Source organism: Myripristis murdjan, chromosome 17 (assembly GCF_902150065.1).
Source record: "Myripristis murdjan chromosome 17, fMyrMur1.1, whole genome shotgun sequence".
Taxonomy (NCBI): domain Eukaryota; kingdom Metazoa; phylum Chordata; class Actinopteri; order Holocentriformes; family Holocentridae; genus Myripristis; species Myripristis murdjan.
Genome location: NC_043996.1, coordinates 4,309,683 through 4,330,430, shown reverse-complemented (window position 1 = coordinate 4,330,430; position 20,748 = coordinate 4,309,683). Strand labels below are relative to the sequence as shown.

At 41.7% G+C, this 20,748-nt stretch overlaps 1 protein-coding gene across 1 annotated transcript in view; it reads right to left on the bottom strand.

Annotated features, from left to right (window-relative positions):
* The window catches only part of chd7 (chromodomain helicase DNA binding protein 7), a 93,242-nt gene extending 83,328 nt beyond the window's left edge, over positions 1 to 9,914 (bottom strand). The window contains exon 1 of the mRNA XM_030073930.1: positions 9,606 to 9,914. The gene's annotated coding sequence lies outside the window, so the exon portion shown is untranslated. The remainder of the gene's footprint in view (positions 1 to 9,605) is intronic.
* Between the last annotated feature and the right edge of the window lie 10,834 nt (positions 9,915 to 20,748).

The window sequence follows — 20,748 nt, the reverse complement described above, 5'->3', positions numbered from 1 at the left end:
AGGAAGAGAGCGGGGGGAGGGGGAGGGAGAGAGGAGAGAGGAGAGAGAAAAGAGAGAGAGAGAGAGGCAGTGAAGCTAGAGAAAATATGGTTATTTTACGCACGGCTGCTCCATTAATGGGCAGTGTGTGTGTGCGTGCGCAAGTGTGTGTGTGTGTGTGTGTGGTGGGGGAGGAGGGGGCAGCAGGAAGGGGCTGTGTTTATCCAATCTGTTCCCTGCCTTTACCATGTGGTAGGAAAAACCACTGGCCAGCTCTGAGTCTGAACCCAGAGGACAGAGGCCCAGAGAGAGAGAGAGAGAGAGAGAGAGAGAGAGAGAGAGAGAGAGAGAGAGAGAGAGAGAGAGAGGCCTAAGGCAAGCCAAGGAACCTGCTACTGGAGTGTGTGTGCCTGTGTCTCACTCACTGTGATAAAGAACCTGTTGCAGCAGATGTTTTCAAACTTTTTTTGTTCAAAATCCCCAAGCTGACGTTCATTAAGCCACATACCCCTGCATTTGAAGTGACTTTTCCCCAATAGTGACCTTTATATCAAGAGATATTTTTGTATGTGTTCAGGATTAGATTGTTTAGGCTTAGATGTCATGCTTGAACACTAACAAATAGATTCAGAATGGCGAGATCAATCCTTTGAAACCAGAGCAAATTTATACTTTATTTCATTCAATAACAGAAGAGGCAATTTGCAAATGAGCAAAAAATGACCATAAGATTAGCAAGACAATAGTAAAAAGTCACGAGACAATAAACAAACAAATAAATCAGAAAATTGTGAAAAAAGAGAAATCACAGTAATAGTTGAACCTTACCAGAAAAAGCAAAAACACAGAGGGTTAAATAAAGGAAGCCCCTCAAGGACCCATGCGGGTCCCCCACACCTCACTTTGAGAACCACTGTTTTACAGGGCTGCTCAACACTGACCCTACTGGGTCCCTTTAAAACCTGCTCGCCACTGTGTGTGTCAAAGCAGAGGGGTGCAATTATACATGTGGTCATGACATTGAGGCAGAGAGGGAGAAAGAGAGAGAGGGAGAAAGGGCTTGTTTTTCTGGTCTGGATTAGTCTTATCTAGATCAACTGGCCTGAAAAACAGACATGAGCAAAAGTCTGTTCAAAAGTCAGTTTTTACACCATGCGCCGTGGGTTTGCATCCTCCGAGTAACGTTGGCTCTGCAAGTGAAAGCTTTGCTCACTGACCAGAATGTGTAAAGAAATGGGTTCAACATTAATTCTGTCACCTTTCAGATTCAAACAGATAGAGTTAAAGGTCAATGATGAGACTCTTCTTCAATAATTGAACACGCTATTCTGGCACACTGGCATGGAATAGTCAATCCATATTGTCCTGGGTTGGAAAGTTGTGGGCAATGTTTTGCCTGCCCCTCTGCTTGCTTGTTTTGGACCTGACATGGTAATTCACATGGATTTTCTTTCGCACTGCCCAAGTAAAAACTTTCTACTAAAAGCCCAATTCTTCTATAAAACCTTGAAAATGAATGCTTTATCATTATGAAATGAGGAGTCTACTGCAAGTGATGTTCCCCCTGGAATGATCAGAATCAATCTACCAGACAAACGGTGTTACATGATTTTCTACTTTAAAAAGATGCAGTTAAGATTAACCAATTCATTTCCAGTGCTGATGAATATGTCTGGGTTGGGTGAGCAGAAACAACAGGACATAACCAGCTTCACTACCTGTGTGTCCACAGAGTCTAACCCTAACCCAGTGGGGACAACCTCTCACAAAACTACAGGATTTATTACTAACTGAGGAGAGCCTCAGTTCATTCACAAACGCCAGCTGTTTGGCTGTAGAGATTTGTTACCCTTTGAAGGTCAAGTAAAGGAAGCTTTGGAATATTTGAGTAGCCAAAAAAAGCCCACACATGTGGTGCTTTCTTGTTTCAGTCTGGTCTACCTGCCTGTATAAAAGGATTAAGATATGATCTTGTAAAAAGGTTTCATGAGAAACCACACTACAAGAGTGAAAATTCCGAACTATTCCTTTAAATGTGAGCACACAGGAAGGTACACACAAACACAAACACACACACACACACACTCTCTAGGCAAGTGTGCTACCCCCAAAGCGTCATAATCAATCACTACTATTGACAAGCCCCTTTTAGACCAATGGGACAGATGGGTTTGGACAGTGTACGCAGAGATTGGTCAGTTTGCTTCCTGCCCCGCCTTCCTGCCTGTTAACAACCAATTGGCTTCCTGAGAGCTTCCAATAAGGCTGTTGGGTAAAGCTCTCCCCTGAGACATACATATACACACACACGTGCACTTTTCTCCCTGGTCAATGTGCTGCAACCTCTTCGGAGCAATCCAAACGTGTATCTGCTGTGTGTCTGAACCTAACTCAGCACTTTAATGCGAGCCAACAGCGGAACAATACCTTCTAACAGGAAGTAGATGCAAAACCAGTCTCATAACTTGTTTCCTGCAGTAAATAATGCCTAACGGTGGATGCCTATTAAATACACTTGTGCACTACAAGGGGCGATATATCTTTGATTGGAGGATTGGACATTTCTGATGAAATATGTTCACTTAAAGCTGTGCTGCCTCTGTCGCTTCACTGCTGGATCCAACTCTTGCATGCTGATAAAACTACTACATTTCTAGCCATCTCCCTCTGCCCCCCTCTGGCCTTGTATCTGTCTTCCTAACTGGATGTTGATGCCACTAGCAGGACCACTTAACCTTTCATCAGCCATCTGACTCACTAGAGGAGAGAAATGATGATAGAAATGCAGAGGGAGGGAAGGACACAGACACGCCAACAGTCTCCGCTGGATGGAGAGATGGATGGAGTTTTGCAGTGCCGCTGTCACTTTTCAGCGATGGGATTTATCAGCAGTTTATCGGAGGATCTATGACGCACAGCTTGCGAGTATTTCCCAAGGAAGAGTCTTGGTTTTCTCCTATTTGTTCCTTCTTAGCAGACTGTAATGCCACACAGTCTATCGGAGCCAGAGGATGAAGGGGGAAAAACAGGATATGACACACACCAACACCCAGAGAGGTCAAGGATAGATTAACACACACAGGTCAGAGCAGTACTTGACACACCATCTCTATCTCACACACAAAACACATACAGCCCACACACAAACACTTGAGCTGTAATAACGCCAGCCTCTCTTCCAGGCACAGCGCCTTCATCCAGAAGGCCTTCACTGCAGGAGGAGAATGGGGGAGGCGGAGGCAGAGGAAGAGGTTGGGAGGGAGGGACAGGTGAGAGAGGGAGAGAGAGCAAGAGAGGCTGTGATGACACTCAGCTTTGAATGTCACCACAGTGCTAAAGACCCCCGCTAACCTTTTGGCTGGAAATGAGGAGAGGAGGGGGGGGAAGAGAGAGAGGGGCAATCAAGGATGTGGAGATGGAAAAGGTGAGAATGAAGGATGAGAGAGGAGGGGGAAGAGGAGGGAGAGCATGCATGGGCAGAGAAAGAGTGGGGGGATGGAGGTGGAGCGACAGATGGAAAGATGAAAGAGATGGAGACAAACAAGCTCACCACCCTTCTCATCTGTACTAGCAAGCACTGCCATCCATGACACATGATGATAGGAGACAAAATGGCTGCTCTCACAACACCACTGTTTTGTCTGATACCAAACACCAGAACTGTCCAACAGCAACGCTGCAGTACATGTGGACATCTCCACTACAATCACATCAATATATCAAGTCAATATTGCTCTTTAAGTCAGCATGTCCCTCTCCACTATGGGGGTTCCTATTTGACCACCAAGAATAAATGTTTACATCATTGTCATTTTCATTTGGATGTCTGACCAGTAACATTATTCCAGTATAGAATGACTTCAGCCTCTAAAACCTGCAATGGCACCTGTCGTATCCCTCCTATAAGAATTTCACCAGTTTGGCTTTCAGTGAATAATTTTAGATCCATGATGGTCTGCATCCTGGGCAAAATTCTGAGAACACTTACACATCATTTTCTGATGAAAATCATGAAATTTAAAGACAGAATACTGCCTGTCTAACCCAAATATTTCCCGTCCACAGCTATGCTCACATGCAGAATACTTTGTTATTCCCAACTGATTCCGTCCAAAAAACTTCCAAGGAATCCTTTATATGGACTGGTTTTATAGATTTACACATACTGGACTATCGAATCAAAATTAAACTTTTGCTTGAATAAATCCTCAAACTTTCTAAGCTGTATCGCGCGCAGACAAGTTAGCATCGACCACAGTTAAAACGCAACAAACAAACTTTTTCATGCCACTTCCAGATTGGGCAGTCATTTACAGGACAGACACAGGCCTTATTGTTCCAACCAAAGACAGTTTTAAGTAGCTACCTATAGATGATCAATAACTTATGCCACCCCTTTCATAACACACAAGATTCCATTGGGAACATGGTCTTCGCTTTAGTTTGGGGTTGGTGACATGAGACATTTTTATTTTACTGGGTTGTTATCCTAATTATTCATTGGCTATTAAAATCCACGTAAATCCACGCAGGCATTAAGTGACAGGAATCCAGATCTGATTTGGTAATGTAAGACAACTTTCCAGCACCAACTTGTTAAACCCAAGGACACAACCAAAGGTAAGAAGCTGAAGGGACATTACTGAGGGGGCGAACCACACATGATTCACAACAATTTTAATATATCTAGTCACTCATTGCATGGCTGCAAAATACTGAGTACTGCTACTTTTTGGCTAAAGTAGTGATAAATTTGAATGTGTAGACTTTGGTTTAAGCACCTCAAGAAAAAAACACGAGAGTTTAATGTTTGATACAATGTTTGATACAATATGATGACCAACAGGTTGGTCATCATACTGTTGAAAAGTGAAAAGGTTGGCTTTTTCTTTATCAATCTGCCCACAGGAAAGAAAAAGCCACAAAGTGAACTACAACCCAACTAGTTTAAAATTAAAGATTCCCTGCCATGTGCAACTTATCAAAGTGCTATCACAGCTACACCATATGCGTCTGTGCTTCCTGCTTGGCCCACAGAAACCGCCGCTGAAGCTTACCTGCACCTTTCCAAAAACATACCTGCCCACAAGGCAACTCAAGACCACAGCAACTGTAGCACTCTGCACTTCTTCCACTGTGTTTTTATCTCCACTTTGATATCAAAGAATTAAAAACTGTGCACTGTTGTCTAGTGTGTCAGTGGGCTACACAGACTCACAGACCAACACAGAACTACAAATGTTTTCATAAACAACATTACTACAGCACGGCAAGAACATATCAGCCTTTACTTTATACACAGCACTTACAGTAAATAGCACAAACTCCTGATAAAATATAGCATCCCCTAGTAATTTGGTAATTGCAGTACATAATACTGTCTTATTGTGATACAGTCATGTATGTGTACAGTCATAACATGTCTCAAACATCCTCTCCTACCTTTTTCCCGAGGACACCAACAGTCCACAGAAGCAACCATACAACTTTCTATTTAGTTTCACTGAGTCAAGACTTCAGTCTAAAACTTTAGGCATTAATTGCCAAAGGTGTTTACTGAAAAGCATCCAAGAGAGATGAGAGATTATTTCAGGTTATTACAGCTTGGTTATGAGTAGCGTGCTGCAAACTGGCCTGCAGCAACGAGTGACATGGAGGGGCATGCCTTGGTGGTGGTGGTGGTGGTGGTGCGTGTGTGTCAGGGTCAGAGGCTGGGGATGAGACAGGATTAACACTGTCGCTACAAGTCAGGGTGGCTAACCAATCAGAAAAGAGTTAGAGAGAAGAGTCATTTCCAAACAAAATTTCAACAGCAGCGTCATCAAACTGACAACGTGGAGTTCCACTCAGCTAAAATATAGAATAAACACTCCCAAAACCCAAGCCTGAACGGTGGTGAGATGATTTAGCCCATAAGAACTGCACACCTAACAAGATAATTAGCAACAGCAAAAAGCTCTTCTTTATGAAACCCAAAGCCTGGATAAACTTTGTGTTTATATATCCACATAAAGATAAGTAAAAGACAGATGGGGACACATGAGGAGAATAAACTGAGATGGGACAGGCTGAGAAAGACAGAGCAGGAGAGATGTTAACAATGGTGATTTTCACCAGCAGTGAGACAATAACAACTGTGTTGTCCAGCACAGGCCACAGTGCTCTCTGCAAGGCCACAGGAGCACTACTGTCTTCAAAAGCGCACGCGTGTGCACGCACACACACATCTGTTTTGCCTTTGTCCTCCCCTCATCTGGCCCTCTTTCCTTCAGATTAAAAGTTCAGCCTTCTTGCTCTGTACTATCCTGAGCACATGTGATGATACACACACACAGAGCCAATATAAAAGTCTAATAGAAAAATCAGACATCCCCAAATTCAGAGCAAGTCAAATTTCCAGTTAACCAAAACCAAATTAGCAAATGATTCATAGGTCAAAATGCAAGGGACGCATTTATTCAAACCATGAAAAATGGAAAGACACCCATTCACATATGTTGCCTGCTTTATTTTATTACCAAAGTGGCTGAATAAACAAGCACAATATAATTGACATACAACAATTATTTCTAACCTATAATTGTTTGTCAGCTGGGAGATGTGCAGGTTCAAGTGAAGGAAAAAAGTCATCACTGCATGGATATGACCCTGGAAACATATCTGCCAGTCAAATTAAAATCCACTGGTATTTGTTAAAATAGTGTGTGGTTTTTAGGGTTTATTATATGTGCACCCACCATGTTAACCATAATGAGGGTAAGGTGATGTCTTTGAAAAGCTACACAGCATCTATGGAGCATGCACAGTTTTCCCTGACTGTTAGTGAAACTCTGCTGGTGACATCACTGGAAGTGGGAAAACTAGTGATAAAAATGTTATAAAATCAGTTTAAGCAAGGTTACATTAGTTGGGAGCCAAGTAGAAAGTCATATGTGAAGGAAAAAAAAACAGGATAGAGCTTAACTTGAGGATACCGTACTATGTGGTGAAAAATAGGGCTACCAGATTTTGCTTTAGGCAGTCAGATGGGAGACCGAAGAAATTCCAAGGACAATAACTTGAGGCACTATATAATACATTCTGCAATAAATAAAAAAACAAACAACAAAAATAATCAACATAAAGTCAAACTTCAAGACACTTTGATTCCCACAGTCTCAAAATGTATCTTTAATTGTGCCTCGGGTGCCAGTCCATCTCTGATATGCATCGGCTCTGACTGTGAATATAACTTGTGTGTCATGACTTTGAGTTTGGTGACCTCCAGATCTACAGGTCTAATTTGAAACAAGCACCTCCAAGGTCACCAGCAACAATTTCAACTTCCTCCAAAACACACTTGAGCTTGAACTTAAAAAAAGGGCTCTCCTCCTTACTGGAAAATTAAAACCAACACTACCATGTCTGGTTGTGGCTTTTCATAACATCACTGGCTCTAAGCATTAGAGCAGAATTTCAGAAATAACTGAAAACGAGAATCAAAGGGAGGGAAATTACAAAGGTGAAGCCAAATTCCACCTGAGTTCAGATCTATCCTCCCTCCAATACGTCAAGGAAGCTTTGTGGCATTGGGGGGAAAAGTACCTCAAGTCTAACCACAAGAAGAAGAAGAGAGAGAGACAGACGGAGAGAGACAGAGAAACCACAATAGTGCCGAACATCTGTTGTGTGTATGTGTGTGTGTGTGTGTGTGTATGGTCGGGGGCCTCTTATCTCTCTCTCTCGCTCGCTCTGTGGCCCGCTAAACATGACTAGCTGCCATCTTGGCTCACAGACAAGGTGGTGGGGGAGCAGCTCTTGGCTATACAGCAGACAGGAGGAGGAAAAAGAAAGACAGAACCAGCATTTATACTGGCTGCTGTCAGTCTTTACAAATAAAACAATCGTGCGCAGTGAATCTGTGTTCGAGGAAAACTGTTTTGAAAATATTGTGTAGTTTTCTTCAACACGAGATTTTTTAGCGCAACCAAAGTTGCGTGAGAGCGGCAGGGTGACCATTATGCAAGTTGACCGATTACAGAACACGCAATGGAGAAAGAGAGGGGGAGATAACGCAAAATAAAATAAAAAAAAAGACACATTAGCATATGGATTAAAGACAGAAATGATCCCCGTGTGTGCTTTGTGAAGAAATGTTGTTACTAGAAGCAGTACGGGGAAACCAGCAGGTGTTTTGGCTACATTTTATCCCCCGTCCGAACCGAGTAACAAGTGAAGTCGTTACCAAACTTCCCCTGCCGGATACAATATTTCACCACAAACAAGCTCTCATATCAAAACTTAAAATGCGGAAATGCCCTACGGAGATGGTAAAAGTCGCGTTACTTTGTTTTAATTAAAAAAAACTTGGACAAAAGTGAACCGGCGGACACAGAAACTTCATTTTCTACCCAACACGCTGTGCGCCGACTAGCAGCAACTCGGGGCAGGTTATTAGCTAGCTTCGGGGGGCTAATATGTGGTCTTCGCCTGCAGACAATGAGGATGAGAACTAGCTATTAGGCTAGCTAAACTTGTGTGTCCTAGCAGTGGGCTAACCTCCAGCGGCTAGCACTGCTAATTAGCCTATCAGCGGCATTAGGCACGTCGTTCCGGACTAGGGAACGAATCGCTTATCTCGATTTATATCCCAGCAAAACAGTGCATCCCGACTCAGAAGCTGAACATACGCAGTGACTATCTAGTTTAAATGTTTAGACAAGGTTTTGGTGATATACAGCGGGACAGATATAACGTGAGAAACACGGTTGTGTGAAATGACCGCCTGGCCTCACACAACTCCCCCCCCTCCTCCGCTGCTCTGTCCCTTCCGTCCAATAACACCAGCGACTACTACGGACACTTTACACTGTGCCCATCCATCTAAAACTACATTTATCCAATGGAAACACAACTAATGTTCATTTTCAAACACAGTAAAGTCCTGAACTGAGCCCAAACAATATATTCTGACGATATCCGTCAAGTATTGTCCGTTGGGAATCTCCCCCCGCGAGCTCCGCTCATTCAGTCGGCCAGTGACTCACCTCTACGCTCGAGCCACCTCGTGTCTCTTAGAAGCTTCAACACAATTAGCTAACCCCGGCTAACCAGGCTAACTCTCACACTTTAAAACTGAATAAAGTCATGGTTACACATTGTAATAGTCAACAAGTTATCCGTGAAAAGGGGTTAGAAAAAGAGAGTCTCTCCGCGTTGCGGTGGAAGATAATCTTTCCACTTTTCAAGTAACTAATGGGACTGTTGTGTGTATGTGCGCGATGCAGCGGGTGGCAAAGCTAAACTTGCTATTGTTAGCATGTCGGTATGGCAGCGACACGGACCTTCAATGACTTTCTTTCTGCTCAAATGAAAAAAATAAAACATAAGCTAAAATACTGTACGGCCATAAAAGATCTTTGCAATGAGTTATCACTGAATGAGATCCCCGTCAGGCAGAAAGTCCAACTCATACCGCTTATTTTAGAGTCAATGCGTGGAAAAAGTAGGAAAAACTTACTATTCCGAAAGAATCTAAATTGGTTTTATTCTAAATTGCCGTGGAAAATGAATTAATCACTCCCTGACTGAATTCTGATCTATCAAATTTGAAACACACTCATTCAAAAAAGCATTGGTTAGCTTACCCAACAAGCTCGGTCACTTTGGGGCTTTTTTATCAAATCAACTCCTCGTTAGTGGGGTTAGTATCTCCGCTTGCTTGAAAAAATCCACCGTGGTCCTTTTTTCGTTTGAAATATAAATAAACAGGAAAAAAGTTCAAGTTTTTATTTATCATGAAATGTTTCTCCGGCGTGTCTCCTATCCGCGACCTCGCCGACTAGTGTGCGTTGCTCTTCTCTCCTTTGTGTTAATTTCACTCAAATCGAGTTTAATCCGATCGATCCCTCGGCTGGTCGCGCTCCCGAGTCCTCCCCTCCAGACACTCGCTCACCTTCCTCGGCCAGGGGGGGCGCGCTCCCGAGGCCCTCTCATACAGATAAACAGGCGGCGTGCGCGGTCACTGACCCCGCCGTGCCCGTGTGACGCTCTCCTCATTTTAGGGATGGAAAAAAACATGGGCGTCAATTAGGCTATAGCAAGGTATATGGCACTAAGTGGATCCAAATGTGTACATTCTCGTGACATGTATTTTTTTCCACCAATGCAATGGAGCGCTAAGGTTAAACGAAAAATGTCAGGAATCCGTTTGGAAGCCGTATACAAAAAAGGAAAAGAAAAAACATTAATGAACCATTCAAAACCAGTGATCGTTACCTTGGAATAGTTTGGTGACGTGTAAATAATTAAACTTTGCCTTTGACTTATAGCTGAATGAACTAAGAACATATCTTGTTTTTATCATTGAAACGAAGAGCAAATTTTAAGCAAAATGTGGCAAAAATGTATTTGGAAAATGCATTCAACAGATAAATAACTTCAAATATCAACCATTTAGTCCATATCAGCAGATTTCTACGTCTGATGTTAAATGATCGTCAATACTGGGACAAATTATTAATGTAAAGTGAATATAATAATTGTGTTTGGAAATAAATAGATACATGTTATTGTCACTGAGTATTGTAATTTTTCCATTTAATAGTGTCCTGTTTTATCCCCTGTCTTCTGGTCATTTTAGATTTACAATTTAGGTCCAATGTGTCATAGATTGTCATGGATTGTTATACATTGTTGTGTGTGTGTGTGTAGTTTATGACACAACAACCAATTCAGATTCACACCTCAAAATTGTTCTTGAAACAGCCTCAAACTTTGAGGATCCTGGGATTGTCTGAATGAGTCTTACAAAAAGGCTAATAATTTGGCTGTAAGTTTCAATGCGATGCTGGTGAAGTACTATAAAAAGTCCTTGGAGGAACATTATAAGAATGTTATCACAACAAAGGTCCTTATGGTGGCAGTACAATAAGGCCAATATAAACCCACCATCGAGAACCACATACACATTATACTTCTCTGTAGGAATATTATAGGAATATTATTGTGATTTTTCATGAGAAAAACACCTGGAATAAACATAAAATAACACTGTATAAAATGAGTTTTAACATTTGCTATAGTTTTGAGTTAAGACATGTGTAATCCATGCATCCATCCATTATTCACTTTACAAGCACAGACAGCACATCTGTAGTGATCCTATAATGAATCTGAGATGATTTTTTTTTTTTTTACAAATATACTACAAACTAGGTATAATATCCTTGGATATAGGATGAATGACATACCATTAAGCACAATAAGGTCACTATGAACTCACTATCCAGAGCCCCAGAAACACTAAGTCCCCGTAGGAGGATTATAGGAATATTATAATGATACCATGAGAGAAAAAAATAGTATGAAATACCATAAGGTCACTATAAGCTCACCATCGACTATTAACAAGGGATGTTAAGTCTTCAAGGAAAAATTATCATAGAAGATACCATAGAAGATAAACAAAACAAAACAAAAAAATACCATGAGGGCACTTTAAACTAATTGTAAAAGCTCTATTCATCTTTAATATCATAGTGATGTGTGTGTGTGTGTGTTAGAATGATGTGACGGTGCAGCAAACAATAGCAATGAAATCATGTCCTAGACGCAGAATCAAAGATAGATCATGTAGCTGAGGTAGGCTATCCATTTGATGTTAGTATGGATCAAGCCTTCAGTGTTAAAGTGTATCACTCATTAGTTGTTCTCATTAGGAGCCTGGAGTTTACCTGGTATTTGGTATTTCTGGACAAGTGCACCCTGACTGTAAGTGACCCCCAAATCACGGGTCTGCACAAGCAAAAAGCCAAGCAGCAAGCAAGATACTGCTCTTTATCACAGTGTGAAGGAGAAGCTGCATGGAAACCCATACTATTAGATTCAGCGGATCATTTTTGGTATATAACATGTGTATGTTGTTTTGAATTGAGGTTGTGAACAGCAAAAAACCTGAGGAATTTGATAGTGAATTCTGAAAAAAAGAGAGTGTTTTACAGATATTTGTCAGGACTCGGGACACCCAGCTTGACCACGTCTTCAAGCCTGACTGAAAAGGTGGTCAGCTTTCAAGTCGCAATCTGATCTCTACTTTGGATGCTGCTCAAAAGCCGTCGACATCGACACAGATTCAGCAGAGATTTTGCTGGCAGATCCCAGATCCCCACAGAAACGTCTTGCTCTACAAGCATTTTATGACTAGGCAAGAGCTACAGATCGAAAAACAAATGAGAAAACAAAGCAACAAACATGGCTACCCACGAACAATCACAATTTATTGTGCTCATTTTTTAGTGTCTAATTTTTAGTGTCTTCATTGCTCGCTATAGCCCAAAGCATTACCCTGCTTTTTTTGGTCAGATTAAAAAAAATAATAATAATTGTTGGTGAACAAAATAAAATAGCACAATAGAGTAATCAAATCAAATATTATACATTGTGTGTTTTGTAGCCAGGAGCTTGCTTTGATGTCATATGCTGTTCCTGTGCAAACTGAGGGTTCAGAAGTCATCCCCCAGCTCCCCAGTGGGAGGTCCTGTTGGGAGGGTCACTTTTCCTAACAGGACCTGGGGCTCCTCCCACTTCCCAGGACGTCTCAACACAGCATTAAAGCCGTCCACCAGTGAGCCCAGTCATTTCAAAAAGTCTTCCTGAAAAAGAAAGTGCTGTATCGTCATCCCTGCTATCACAGGGAGTCTCATGTGTGCGGCAGGTTGGTCAGGTGCTGCGCTCAAATTGTCTTTTTGCTCAGGAAGGTTCCCAACTGAGAGAAATGACCCGGAAGTATCTAAGTGACATCCGTGATATAAGCTGCTCCAATTCTCCAAATATTACAGAGACGCGCTTCAGTGCTTCCTTTCCTATCTCCTTTAGCAGAGGATCCTTATTACCTTCACCAAAGGAAAGGAGATAATGTCGTCCCACAGCTCCTAGTGGCAGAAACAAAGTTCACATTTGAAGGTGTTTACTGAGTTTTGTGTTTCTCAAGCCGTATAACCATCATAATCAGAATATGAACGATAACACACGTCTGACTTTCAAGAAATCAGAGACGTTTTTGCCGAGATGTTTTTCATTCAACATGTATGTTTTCATGTACAGTAGTAGATTTGTAAGTCGTACATGTTGTACCTAACTTGCAGAAATCTAACAATAATTTTTGTACAGCAGTATTAATGAGATCTCATGTGGATAGATATGAGCAGACAGGAGGGTGACTACGAGCAGTTGTTCTTAATGTGACAACGGTTTGGTTTCACTTATTAGATTTTATATTCCTTTGTTATTTCGGTTCCAACCTTGGTAATGAAATCATATTTTTCACCGTGTTGTCCATGTTTATTCAGCTTGCAAGGGCCTGGATTTGGTTGTGCCAGCTGTCTGTAATTAGTTGTTACTCCCATTTTACCAGATAAACCAATTCTTTACATTCAAAGCCAGTCTGACATCGCCGGAGGGCTTGTGGTTACACCTGCTGCACAGGTGAGCCTCATTTTGATTGATATTACGATTGGTGGAGATTGTCCTACACCGGAGAATTGATCCAGGAAGGGTTTTGACTCAGTTCATGAACACAGAGGAAGGAGGCTCACCAGGTGTTTCCTTCAAAGCTGCACTTTGCAGAGATATGAGGCAACAGCAGCAACCCGGATGTGTCTGATAGGGCAAGTCATTTGCTTATCATATAACAACCCGGCCCTCGGGAGAGATGCTTTTAAAGACACGCACACACACTGCATCTTCCTCTCAGGAATAAACTTTTTCTCTCACCATGGTCTAATCCCTTTATCTATCCTCACACTCACTCATCGCATACAGCTGCGAGAGAGAGAGGAGTTCACACTTGTAGCTTGGAAACACATTTTTGTTCCTAACTGAGAGAAATGACCCGGAAGTATCTAAGTGACATCCCTGATATAAGCTGCTCCAATTCTCTCATGCATCTCGCATGTTTCTCAGGGGCGGATCTACCAGGGTGGCATGGGCTTGCAGCTGCCACCCAAAAAATAGGCCTTGCCACCCCATTTGCCACCCCAATTTGGGTGATCTAATGGGGAAAAAAAACGTAAATGTTGTTTGTCAGAAATTTACAACACTGAAAATCCGCAGTCCGAGTGCAGGTGAATGTGGCATAAGATGGGAAAGCGGCAGGTATCATTCCTTTCATTTTTCAGAGTGATTTCAACCGTGATAGAACGATCACTGATTTGACTGATTTGGCTTTTACACTCTGAAGAAATTAGATTAACCAGAGCTGAGTCAAGCTGGTATCTGTATTCAAATGGTTTATGCTGTTTGCGCATTCGCATAAGTGATGATGATTTCTATCTGTCTATCTGCCACCATGTAAAATCTCCATGCCACCTTTTAGCCCCCCATGAACGGTTCTCTAGATCAGCCCTTGATGTTTCTAGTCTCAAGTGTATGTGAAATGCATGCATTTTCATTTTGTGTCTCACCTTCTCATTTTATCCCACATGAGCTATGATTAATATCAACGTTTCTCAGTCTCAGATTCAGCGTTTGAAAGACAGCAGTCCTGTCTGCGTTCTTGCCTGTCTCTGGTTTCTTTAAACATCTTCTCCATCATCTATTCTCTGAAATATCTTAGTAACAATGTGGGAGATTTTTTTTTTTTTTTTTAATGGAGAGCATGTTTCTTCATCACTTCTGTTAGAAATCTATCTGTGTCTTCATGAGCAGGTTGACCACAGATTTGAATCCTCATGTCATCTTTGAACATGTCATGTTCACATTGAACCTGAGCTTATAAATGTAATTTTTTTTTAAGAGTCTATGATATGAAACGCATCCATCAGTCTGCCTAACATCAAATGCAAAGCGAAAAAAAAAAAAGTTAATTTCAGTGTGGTTTTCGGTTGTTATCCCCAAAGTGTTCAGAACGAATCGGATCAATGTTGCTGTTTGTTTACAAGCATTTTAAATCGGCGCCTGCTGGATGAAACCTATACAAGCCCATACATCACTGTGAGCAGTGCTAAAAGTTTTCCACTGTGAACTAGGTCACAGTGCATGGAGCTGATAATGTGGCCCGCTGCGGCTCAAACATTTGACCATTGTTGTTGACTGAAAACCTGAGGCAATATTTCCCATTGCGCTGACCTTTTCGCTGTTTTAATGAGCGTACTGTAACTTCATGGGGGCTTCTGGGAAGTCCAGCTCCACGGTGCTGAGAGGGACCACACCAGTGATTTTGAATGTTTAATCCATTTAGTACAATTTCCCAACATTTTACACTGCACCAAAACATTTCGCAAATCAGTTGAGGGTACTAAAGATTTCACAACATCCCTCAATCTCCAATTTTGAATTTTTGGTTGAATCACCCTCCTTATCGTGCTCTTCTTAGATAGATAGATAGATAGATAACTATTCTCATTCAAGGACACATGCATAAAAACAGTGCACTGGAATGAAATTTCGTTGCATTTGACTCTCAAAAACAGTTAAAAAAAATACAATTATCAACCGTAAAAAGTGCTTTCTGTGCATACAATTAAAACAGATCTGCAATAAATATATATAAATAGGTTAAAAGTAATAAAATAGTTCTGGCAGCAGTTTTTTTGTCATTTCATTTGCCTATCTGGTGTTTGGAGTTCATTTTTGAGAGTTCAGTCGTCATATGGCCTGGGGGATGAAACTGTTGCAGAATCTGGCTGTTCTGCTCCTCACACTGCGAACCCTCCTGCCAGAGTTGAGCAGTGAGAACAGCTCGTGGTGTGGATGTGTGGAGTCTCTGATGATGTTATTGGCTCTTGTCAGACGGCGTTTGTGTCCAATGTCCTGGATGGAGAAGTCCCAATCATTTTCTCCGCTGTTCTCACAACTCTCTGAAGGCACTTCCAGTCCGCAGCTGTGCGGCGTCCGCGCCACACAGAGATGCAGTGTGCGATTATGGACTCAATAGTGCTCCTGTAAAAGGTGGAGAGGGTGGGAGGGGGGAGGTGTGATCTTCTCATCCTGCGGAGGAAGTGCAACCGCTGCTGTGTGTTCTTTACCAGAGATCCCGTGTTTTTTTGTCCAGGTTAAAGTGTCTGTCATGTGCACTCCCAAGAACGTCGTGTTCTCCACCACCTCCACTGCTGAGTTGTTAATATGCAGCGGAGTGTGACACGACTTCTTCTTCCTGAAGTCGACGATGATCTCCTTTGTTTTGTCGACATTCAGGAGGAGGAGGAGTCGCTCTGGATGAGGCCCACCACTGTCGTATCATCAGCATATTTAATGATATGATTGGTGGTGGACCTGGCGACACAGTCATGGGTCATAAGAGTGAAGAGCAGTGGACTCAGGACGCAACCGCGTGGGGAGCCGGTGCTCAGGGTGATGACTGAGGAGGTGTTCTTCCCCCCCACGTACAAACCGGCCCCAAGTGGCCGTGGCCGTGAAGTGCAAATCACAACAACATTGTGTTTTGTGATTTGTTGCTGTGCTTTCCTGTTTGTTGTTGTGATTTGCACTTAACAGCTGCCGTGGCTTCTGCAGCTAACAAAGTCATCAACATTCATGAACCACAGAACTGATAATTGGCTGTGGGAAGCAAACGGCTCTATTTTCCCCGACAAGAGAGACCGTTTCATTCCACCCAGTCTCAAGTCATCAAAGCACAACAGAGCTGCTGTTTTTTTGGAAAACTAATGTGGATGACTTTATTAAAGTGATGGAATAATGGTGTGAAGAAAGACTCTGAAAGTTCATTTTCCTATGGTAGTGGAATCAATGGAAAACAATGGCCAGATAAGAGAAAAATTATATCGGAGTTCTAAAATATGTCTGCTCGCTTTGGGAAAAGATTAGCGAAAATGTGAGGTTTACACATTTCGTAGATATTATGCTAAACATGCAGAATTGTGTAGGATCCATGCACATATTTATTCATATCATTATTATTATTATACTTATTCTCTTGCAGACATTAGGGCCTGGACGTCTAGCAATTTTTTAATGCTAAATAATGCTAAAACAGAAGTAATGGTGTTTGGACCCAAAACACACAGGGATTCTGTAACCCAGACCTTGGCTTCTCTGGGTGTACAGTGTACACATGAGACAGGGAGCCAGGAGTAGTCTTTGACTCAGATTTGAGTTTTTCTAAACATTTTAGCAATATCACTAAGACCGCCATCAGTCAAATTAGGAACAGAGCCAAAATCAGATCATTTCTCTCACTCAGTGATGCTCAAACTCTAATTCATGCTTTTGTTTCCAGCCATCTTGATTACTATAACTCATTATTTTCCGGACTGCCACAGAAATCCATCAACTGTCTTCAACTTGTCCAAAACGCCGCGGCGAGGGTTCTCACAAAGAGCTGGAAGTATGAGCACATCTCTCCTGTTCTGGCCTCATTGCACTGGTGACCTGTGGTGTTCAGAATTGATTTTAAAATATTATTGCTTGATATTAAATCACTGAATGGCCTTGCAACTGTGGAATGCACTGCCATCAGGAATTAGACAGGCCACCTCAGTGTCTTCTTTTAAAAACTCATTTTTATAGGCTGGCTTTTAACTGAGTTCTTTTGACCCATGCTTTTATGGGTTTTGTTTACATTTGTATTATATTTACATTGTCCCAATTTTTTATTGGTTTGTTTTGATTGTGATGTGTAAACAAATTGAGTTTTTATGTATGTGAAGCACTTTGTAAACGTGTTTTTTGAAAAGTGCTATATAAATAAAGTTGATTATTATTATTATATTGCACATGATGCACATGCTTTTTTACAATTAGAATTAATGCACAAGTAGGACTTATGCACATATTTATACATAATGCACATACTTTTTTCTTTCTTATAATTTTATTTATGCTTATAATATACTCTTCTTTTGAGAAGTTGAGCAACTGCAACTGACCCAGTTTCCCCTCAGGCATCAATAAAGCATTACTGATTCTGAATCAGTGGTACGGTCCTTTAAATATGAGATATAGGTCACTGATGTCACCCATATGATGGAGGCTCCTCCCTGATCAGACAACAGTCTGGAGAACCTGACGTTACATTTGATCATCTTTACAAATTTTATTCATCAACTTAAGTTTTCATAAGTGAATTTTGCATTTAAAGGCAGTATTTAAACATGAGGGGCCTGCACAATATCAGAAGCCTCAGTTAGAGTGTGGATACCCGACCCGAGCCTGGCAGGAGCTGTCGGGTCAGGCCGGGTTTGAACAAAAATTTGGAAATTATGTTCAGGTTTGGTCAGGTCAGCGTTATTTTAGTGAAACTCTAGTGTAAAATAAATAAAAATGATGGACCTGCTGTCTGTTCTGGGCAACTTCCTGTACAGTGCTGGAGTTTACATGATGATGCTGAAGGCAACACATAGGTTATTTCAGGCTGTAAATGTATCCTAATGATGGAGGACAGGCAAAACCTGGGGCTCGGGTCGGGCTCAGACACGCTGACACACCGCCTGTCGGGTTCGGCTCGGCTCGGCTCGGGCTCAGACACATACATGCGGCCCGATGCGCACTCTAACCTCAATAAAAAACCCATATCAGTTGAAACTGCAGACCGGTAACAAATGCTTGAGGGTGCTTTATACAAACAAGTCTGTAAAACTGTATGATGAAACCTGTTGCCAATGAAAGAAACTCTTTGTTTAAGGCCAGACGTGGAGGTCAAAAGGTCAGGCGTCGTGTCGCCACCCTCTCTAAAACTGTGCGTCACCACATGAAGAAGGGACGAAGAAAAAGAAAACACTGATACGCTCAGCATCATTTCCAGAAACAAATGAAAAAGCAGAAAAGTACTGCTGAGAAACACCAGAAAAGGAGTTTGTGCACAGGGTCTGGGAGTATAAATAGATGTGTGGGATAAAAATAATCGAGCTCAGTTGAAAAGAACACGGAGGTTGTGACAAATTTAGTGTTAACACATCTGCACTTCCTTTGCTTTTTTTTTTTTCTCTCTCTTTGCACCTTTTTACACCTGGTCACCTTTTGTTTAATCGTAATGATAAATTACAGATTTTTTTTTCCCCCTGCTACCAGCTCTTTTTTTTTTTTTTTTTTTTTTTTTTTTTTAACGTTTTTAATCCACTTGTTTGTGTGCAAAGACTAATGAGCTGCAATGGAAAAATACTGGTGGCTAAAGACGCCGGCATCAGTTTCCCTGTGAACCTCAAGCAGCTTTTCTGTCTCCAGTATGTCACTTTTTACACAAACCACAGAAAGCATCCTTCTCTTTCGATGATGCACAATGCTTTTTCTTTTTTTTTTTTTTCACTCAGTGGGTTTCAAAAAGCTTTCATAATCATAAATGATTGTGTGATATAACCCATACAAGGAAAGTATTTATCATTCATCTGAAGTTAGAACTGTTGTCTCACATGACAAATAGTGATTGGCTAAGATCCATCTTTTATTTCAACATTCTTAAAAACAACCACTTTAATCCACTCAAAGAAGGTGTAGCATCACTTTACAAGTGTCATTTTCTCCCCACAAGAAAACAGGTCTACTACTCTAACACTTTTTTTTTTTTTTTTTTTTTTAAACTACTACAGCTGATCTATGCAAACCTGTGTAAGAAGCTAATGAACATGGGAAAGCCAACTGAAAAGACAAGACAACTTTTCAGGCTGTTCAAACTTTGTTTATGTACTGATTTTGGATTGACGATGGAGGATTAAGGTTGTTATTTGTATATGAATCAGCAACAACATGAAAGTTTTCAAGATGGGTGAACTATTCCTTTAACACCCTCTAAGCCAAGGACCCTGCCTCACAAGGTCATAGGTGCACATGTAGCACACTTGCCAGCGTGTAAGGCTGAGTGTGGCGGCTGGGTGGATTCCCCTGTCGACTGTGTGGTAGCGCTGGAGTTTCCCTGGAGGCAGACCTGTACTCAGTCAGATGTGCAGCACGTGGCAGCCGCACCATGTGTCGCCACAGCTCACCATTTGAGCTGCGCTGCTGCTGGGAAACATCTGATCCAGACCTGGAGGAATGGTGAAAACCACTCTCAGCCTCCTGCCCTCATGCTGAGTCTGGTTTCTCTGTAAAGCCTCAAACACCCAGCCACACAGGTGGATGTGTAGCAGAGGTCGAAGCCAGGAGCACACTCTGCCTCGTCCTGCAGCCCGCATGTGGATCAGATCCCAAAGGTTATGTGTGATCCCAGGTTTCCCTTTAAATCTTTGAGCCTGGGACAGTAGTAGTGACAAATGATTGGGATATGCACATTTAGAAAAGAAAGTCAATAAAAACTTGGTTTATCCAGCGGCCCCTGGCCCCCTTTCAGGTTCCAAAACTGCCTGAACTACTTGAGTATCCCTGCCCTAAAGTCTCCACTTTATCTAATATCCTGCTGGTGTGGACTGACGCTTTTCATGGCATTTTGTAAGTTGATTAAGAGAGGACTTACAGTAGCATGTCAACCTGACTCCTTTCAGCTGCAGAACTTGAAACCCAGGGGCCCGTGAGTGGACTTTCATTTTGTAACCTTTTATTTCACCCTTTCAACAAAATTAACTTAAAATTTTCTTTGGATTTATTTATTTATTTATTATTTTAGATTTTCTGGCCATCTTCTTGTAATGTTTCACTCTTTCCGTTTGCTAATTTCTAGGCCATTTTGGTTTGTATTTATTTACTTAACAGTTTCTCTTTTTTGTGACAGGATTCATGATACTTTTCTTGTGTTATCATTATTAACAGTGATGCCACAAAAACCGAAATTTGGCAAACTGTCCCTTTAAATCTCTTTGGGCAAAAATGAATCGTAGGCAACTGGACTTGTATTTGTCTTAGGAA